Source organism: Ostrea edulis, chromosome 6 (assembly GCF_947568905.1).
Source record: "Ostrea edulis chromosome 6, xbOstEdul1.1, whole genome shotgun sequence".
In the NCBI taxonomy this organism is placed as follows: Eukaryota; Metazoa; Mollusca; class Bivalvia; order Ostreida; family Ostreidae; genus Ostrea; species Ostrea edulis.
Genome location: NC_079169.1, coordinates 50,455,353 through 50,462,372, shown reverse-complemented (window position 1 = coordinate 50,462,372; position 7,020 = coordinate 50,455,353).

The window sequence follows — 7,020 nt, the reverse complement described above, 5'->3', positions numbered from 1 at the left end:
CAGTGATCGATGCTATTAACATGGTGAATTTTTAAAAAATTATGTAATAGTGAACTTTCAAATCATAGTGGAAAACGGCATTTTTGAACAAAGTAAACTATGATTTTACTTCAAAATTGTTTTATTCTCTTTTTAAAAATTGTCGCCTTTCATTTTTTTTTAGAGATGCACATACTTTTGTACATTGTAAGAAATTCGTGATTTTTAGCTTGTGATTCTGAATACCAAAGTTTTGCATGAAACCGCTTCAATATTAATTCTTTGATAGATTTACCTTACCATGTTTGTTTTGAGTACAACTCTGAGCAAGTACCCAGCATACTCGAAAAATCTTGAGCATGTACTCCATTTGAGTATGAGAATAATTCTATAAAAGTTTTATAACCTTCACTTTTGAGTATGAGTACGATTTAGAGCGCAGAGTTCGACTTTGAGTGTGAAAACGTGTCAAAAAAGTTTTATAAACCTCCAGACCTGTAATCCTTGAATGAGAGTTGTTTGCATTCTCTCAAAATTATCATTCATAGATACATGTATTTAGATATTGGCTGAAAACAACCAAGTCTTTGAAATTATAAAATGACATTTTTGGATATGCTTAATTGTCATTCTTTTAATTAAACTCCTTGTAGAATGTGTTAGACAATCCTCTTTCACTTTACAATCTTCATTTTTATCATAAATATGTCATATATCTGATTAGCAAAGTTTATAGAGATCAAACTTTGTGAAAAACTTTACATTTGGTTCCCACTACACCTGAGCTTCTTGTCAGAATTCTATACATCCATGAATTTAGAGCCTCATCATCTGCATCTATACTCTAGAAGAGAAAATAATAAAAAAAAAACCCAAAAAAACCCCACTATCAACACACGTATTTTGGGATAACGTTTACGATGGACGGACTATACGTTGCTTTGTCTCTTTTTTTCTTTGTGCAGGAAAACTGATATATATTGAATTCTACAGTTTTGTAAGTAGAAATGAAGAAACCCTCGCAGGTACATTTATATTATTTGCAGTCTGATTAAAACGAAATCTTTGATCCGTTATATTGTACAGTACGTGAGCAGATCAAAGGACCTTTTGATCTGAAGGATTCTTAGTAGCTGAGTAGTTATTTTCATTTTTAGATGAGAACCCCTGCATCATCACAAACGTATGAATATTCAGCAGGGAATTCTCTTTACAGAAATATCACGCCCCTCCTGCGTATCATTCAAATTTATAGGTTTAATCTGTTTGGAATTTTCCCCTGCATATTCCAACAAATTGACATCGATAAAAAATGTATTTTAAAAAATACAAAAGTACAAAAATAGAAGTTTTTTTTTTTTTAAATGTTAAATTTATCCCTCAATCATGTACGTGCGCAGTAGGCGTGTGAAGACAAACTGCAAACGCAGTAGATAGGAAGAGGTCTCTGTTGTCAATTCAAAAACAATAGTTTCATGTTTTAACTTGGCGTGCTTTATCCAACCAGAGTGACGTACCTCTAATTTCAAAATTATGTAAAAACTCCATGGGTAAATTCCCCCTGGGGCTTTGAATCCTTTGGAAGCTTGTGAACTTATCCAGTTCAGATTTCAAGACGTTTTACCTTTTTTTCTATTTAAAGCAAATACTCCCTTACAACTTGTTTCTTTATTCTCTAAATTAAGCGCTGCGCCCCCTACTCCACATTTGACTCTATCCTTTCTTTATTCTCTAAATTAAGCGCTGCGCCCCCTACTCCACATTTGACTCTATCGCTTCTTTATTCTCTAAATTAATCGCTGCGCTCCCTACTCCACATTTGACTGTATCGTTTCCTTATCATCTAAATTAAGCGCTGCGCCCCCTACTCCACATGTGACTCTATCGTTTCCTTATTATCTAAATTAAGCGCTGCGCCCCCTACTCCACATTTGACTCTATCGTTTCTTTATTCTCTAAATTAAGCGCTGCGTCCCCTACTCCACATTTGACTCTATCGTTTCTTTATTCTCTAGATTAAGCGCTGCGTCCCCTACTCCACATTTGACTCTATCGTTTCTTTATTATTTAAATTAAGCGCTGCACCCCCTACTCCACATTTGACTCTATCATTTCTTTATTCTTTAAATTAAGCGGTGCGCCCCCTACTCCACATTTGACTCTATCGTTTCCTTATTATCTGAATTAAGCGCTGCGCCCCTACTCCACATTTGACTCTATCGTTTCTTTATTCTCTAAATTAAGCATTGCACCCCCTACTCCACATTTGACTCTATCATTTCTGTATTCTCTAGATTAAGCGCTGCGACCCCTACTTCACATTTGACTCTATCGTTTCTTTATTCTCTAAATTAAGCGCTGCGCCCTCTACTCCACATTTGACTCTATCGTTTCCTTATCATCTAATTTAAGTGATGCGCCCCCTACTCCACATTTGACTCTATCGTTTCTGTATTCTCTAGATTAAGCGCTGCGCCCCCTACTCGACATTTGACTCCATCGTTTCTTTATTCTCTAAATTAAGCGCTGCGCCCTCTACTCCACATTTGACTCTATCGTTTCCTTATCATCTAAATTAAGCGCTGCGCCCCCCTACTCCACATTTGACTCTATCGTTTCGGTATTCTCTAGATTAAGCACTGCGCTCCCTACTCCACATTTGACTCTATCGTTTCTTTATTCTCTAAATTAAGCGCTGCGCCCCCTACTCCACATTTGACTGTATCATTTCTTTATTCTCTAGATTAAGTGCTGCGTCCCCTACTCCACATTTGACTCTATCGTATCTGTATTCTCTAGATTAAGCGCTGCGATCCCTACTCCACATTTGACTCTATCGTTTCGTTATTCTCTAAATTAAGCGCTGCGCCCCCTACTCCACATTTGACTCTATCCTTTCTTTATTCTCTAAATTAAGCGCTGCGCCCTCTACTCCACATTTGACTCTATCCTTTCTTTATTATCTAAATTAAGCGCTGCGCCCCCTACTCCACATTTGCCTCTATCGTTTCCTTATTATCTAAATTAAGCGCTGCGTCCTACTCCACATTTGACTCTATCGTTTCTTTATTCTCTAGATTAAGCGCTGTGGCCCTGCTCCACATTTGACTCTATCGTTTCTGTATTCTCTAGATTAAGCGCTGCGACCCCTACTCCACATTTGACTCTATCGTTTCGTTATTCTCTAGATTAAGCGCTGCGCCCCCTACTCCGCATTTGAATCTATCATTTCTTTATTATCTAAATTAAGTGCTGCGCCCCCTACTCCACATTTGACTCTATCGTTTCTTTATTCTCTAGATTAAGCGCTGCGCCCCCTAATCCACATTTGACTCTATTATTTCTTTATTATCTAAATTAAGCGCTGCACCCTCTACTCCACATTTGACTCTATCGTTTCCTTATTATCTAAATTAAGCGCTGCGCCCCTACTCCACATTTGACTCTATCGTTTCTTTATTCTCTAGATTAAGCGCTGTGGCCGTACTCCACATTTGACTCTATCGTTTCTTTATTATCTAAATTAAGCGCTGCACCCCCTATTCCACATTTGACTCTATCGTTTCTTTATTATTCAAATTAAGCGCTGTGCCCCCTACTCCACATTTGACTCTATCGTTTCTTTATCATTTAAATTAAGCGGTGCGCGCCCTACTCCACATTTGACTCTATCGTTTCTTTATTATCTAGATTAAGCGCTGCGCCCCCTACTCTATCGTTTCCTTATTCTCTGAATCAAGTGCCGAACCCCTTACTCCACTTTTGGTTATTTGGCTTCCGTAAATTATAAGTCAGACCGACGATAACTGCCAAACAATATGTCGTCGGTCATAGAGCTAAGTCTCCCTTATACGAAAGGTTTCAGATACAAGTTACCGGTATATCTATAGTGCGCTCGTCAGATACAAGGTACCGGTATATCTATTATGGGCTCATCGAATACAAGCTACCGGTATATCTATTGTGGACTCGTCATATACAAAGTACCGGTATATCTATTGTGGACTCGTCATATACAAAATACCGGTATATCTATAATGGACTCGTCAGATACAAGGTATCGGTATATCTATTGTGGGCTCATCAGATACAAGCTACCGGTATATCTATAGTGAGCTCATTAGATACAAGCTACCGGCATATCTATAGTGGGCTCATCAGATACAAGCTACCGGCATATCTATAGTGGGCTCATCAGATACAAGCTACCGGTATATCTATAGTGATCTCATTATATACAAGGTACCGGTATATCTAAAGTGGGCTCGTCAGATACAAGATACTGGTATATCTATGGTGGACTCGTTAGATACATGTACAAGGTATTGGCATATCTATAGTCGGATCTTCAGATACCGGTATATCTATAGTGGGCTCGTCAGATACAAGGTACCGGTATATCTATAGCGGGCTCGTCAGAAACAAAGTACCGGTATATCTATAATGGGCTCGTCAGAAACAAAGTACTGGTATATCTATAGTGGGATCGTCAGATACAAGGTACCAGTATATATATTATGGGCTCGTCAGATACCGGTATATCTATTGTGTGCTCGTAGCCAATTATGTATGGTAATGAATTCATAGAATATGATATCATGACAGAAAAAAAAATTGTCCCACAAACAAACCATGTAAACATAGTTGGTAAAATTCTTTAACATTACATTCTCATGTTAACCTCGCAGACTTGTAAAATGTGCATAATTGAGAAGATGTATTTAAGTGGAAATGTCAACAGGATCATGCGTGCTTGAATGTCCATCATAACACAAACGGCCACGATAATTTATTATATAATTATAGGTTTTTATATCAAGTTGATACATTAATGCTTTTATCAAGAAACCAAACACACCAAGACAGAATAAGATATACAGCTGACCAATCAAACACACCAAGACAGAATTATGTGTACTGCTCACAAAACATGGGAAATACACACCAAGGCAGAATTAGATGTATTGCTACATTGTAACCAATCAAACACACCAAGACAGAATTATATGTACTGGTGACCAATCAAACACACCAAGACAGAATTATATGTACTGGTGACCAATCAAACACACCAAGACAGAATTATGTGTACTGCTCACAAAACATGGGAAATACACACCAAGGCAGAATTAGATGTATTGCTACATTGTAACCAATCAAACACACCAAGACAGAATTATATGTACTGGTGACCAATCAAACACACCAAGACAGAATTATATGTATTGCTGACAAAACATGGGGAAATAAACACCAAGGCAGAATTAGATGTACTGCTGACAAAACATGGGATAAGACATGCATAAGTATTTCTGTTCATAAATGCATATATACCTACCCATCGCATGGTAAATATTAATGCCGAATGCAGCCACGTAGAACCGGCCACGTGGGTGTAGGGATTACCCACTCGTGGACAACGTAGATTATCTGCTATATTTACATGCAACGATAGTTATTTTCACAAGCAACGGTTGATTAAGCCCTCTTTTGACTTGGAACAGTATAAAATATGTCACGACGTGGTATACGCACGCCCACCATTATTTTATTTCTTTTTTTAAAAATGGTTCATAGAAAACAATACGTACCATAAAGCAGAACATATTCTTACCGCCCGCCTTTGCCTTTCCAGACCTATCTAATTTCATTTATTTTACTTCCTTGAAATCTTTACTTTTATCTGTATTTCATAGCAACACTTCATACCAGAAGCAATTCAAACTTAACACACCTAGATCTGTTCTCGTCAACAGGGAAAATTGTTATTCATTCCAGTTTTTCTCTCATCTCTAGATCTATCTCCATCTTTTAAAAAAACCCATTCCAACAGCAAACAAATATTATCATCTTATACACTAGGCGATATGTTGTGTGGCGATACCACATAATGCTTTTAAAAACGTACTTTTTGTTAGATAGGACGTCCAATCGCCCTGGGTCAATTGAGGCATCGTTAGAATGAAGCAAGCCTCCAATTGTCGCGACTTATAGCGCGTTAATTTAGGACAGTAATGGGCTACTCATAAATCGGCTCTAAAACTGATAGTCCACGAAGTATTCAATTTGTAACTGAAGACTTCAATTACTAGACGGCCTGCATGATCTGTCGGTGGCTGGAGGCTTTCATTGGTGGGAATTGTAAATGTGACTGTTATTAAATGAAATTACACAGTGTTAGTGTAGTTTTCATTACATGACAACGTGAGCTTTTGGTCATTTTTCCTTCGTTTTAACCTAGGGTTACCCATGCCCCTTAGCTTTTGGTGCCCTTAGCAACTTCTGTACGGAGTTCACACACAAGTAAGAATATGGTCTGTGTATTTTTTTTTCTGATTAAGACAAATTGAATTATACTGCATTGATTCCTCCACTTAGAGGGCAGTTAAACACGTCACATTGCCCGTGAATAATGATTGCTATTTTGAGGCATTGATTTTGAAATCTCTAAAGCTGTTTTATGCAGTTTTAGACTGAAAACGATTAATTTAACAATGATTTTCCAAAATCATTTTATTCAATATGTCCAAAGACCTGTTTGACATTTCTCTGTACAGTACTGAAGCAAACACCTTTTTTTTCCTTTTGGACTGAAATACCATGCATGGAATCAAATTTCCAAATAGCGGCAGAGTTTCTTCTCGGCAAAAATTTGGTCCACGATTATATAAGCGATACTAAGGTCCTTAAATTTTCGGTGAATATGACGGGTCATTCGAAGATAAAGACTAGTAAAGTCCTGTCTATACGTTTGCATTGCTCAAGAGAGCTCAGCCATGATCCACAGCCAGGTCAAGCCACATCTCAAAGAGAAAACAATCTTTTAAAACAATTTCTAGTTATAATCTTGTTTATGCTGATGCCACTCAAGAAAATAATAACAAGCTAAAAAACGACCCCGCCCAACCCCCAAAACAATGCATATATATATATATATATATATATATATATATATATATATATATATATATATATATATATATATAAAATATTTGACCCCTTACAGACTGAGTAACGGAGTCATATCAATACATGTACTGA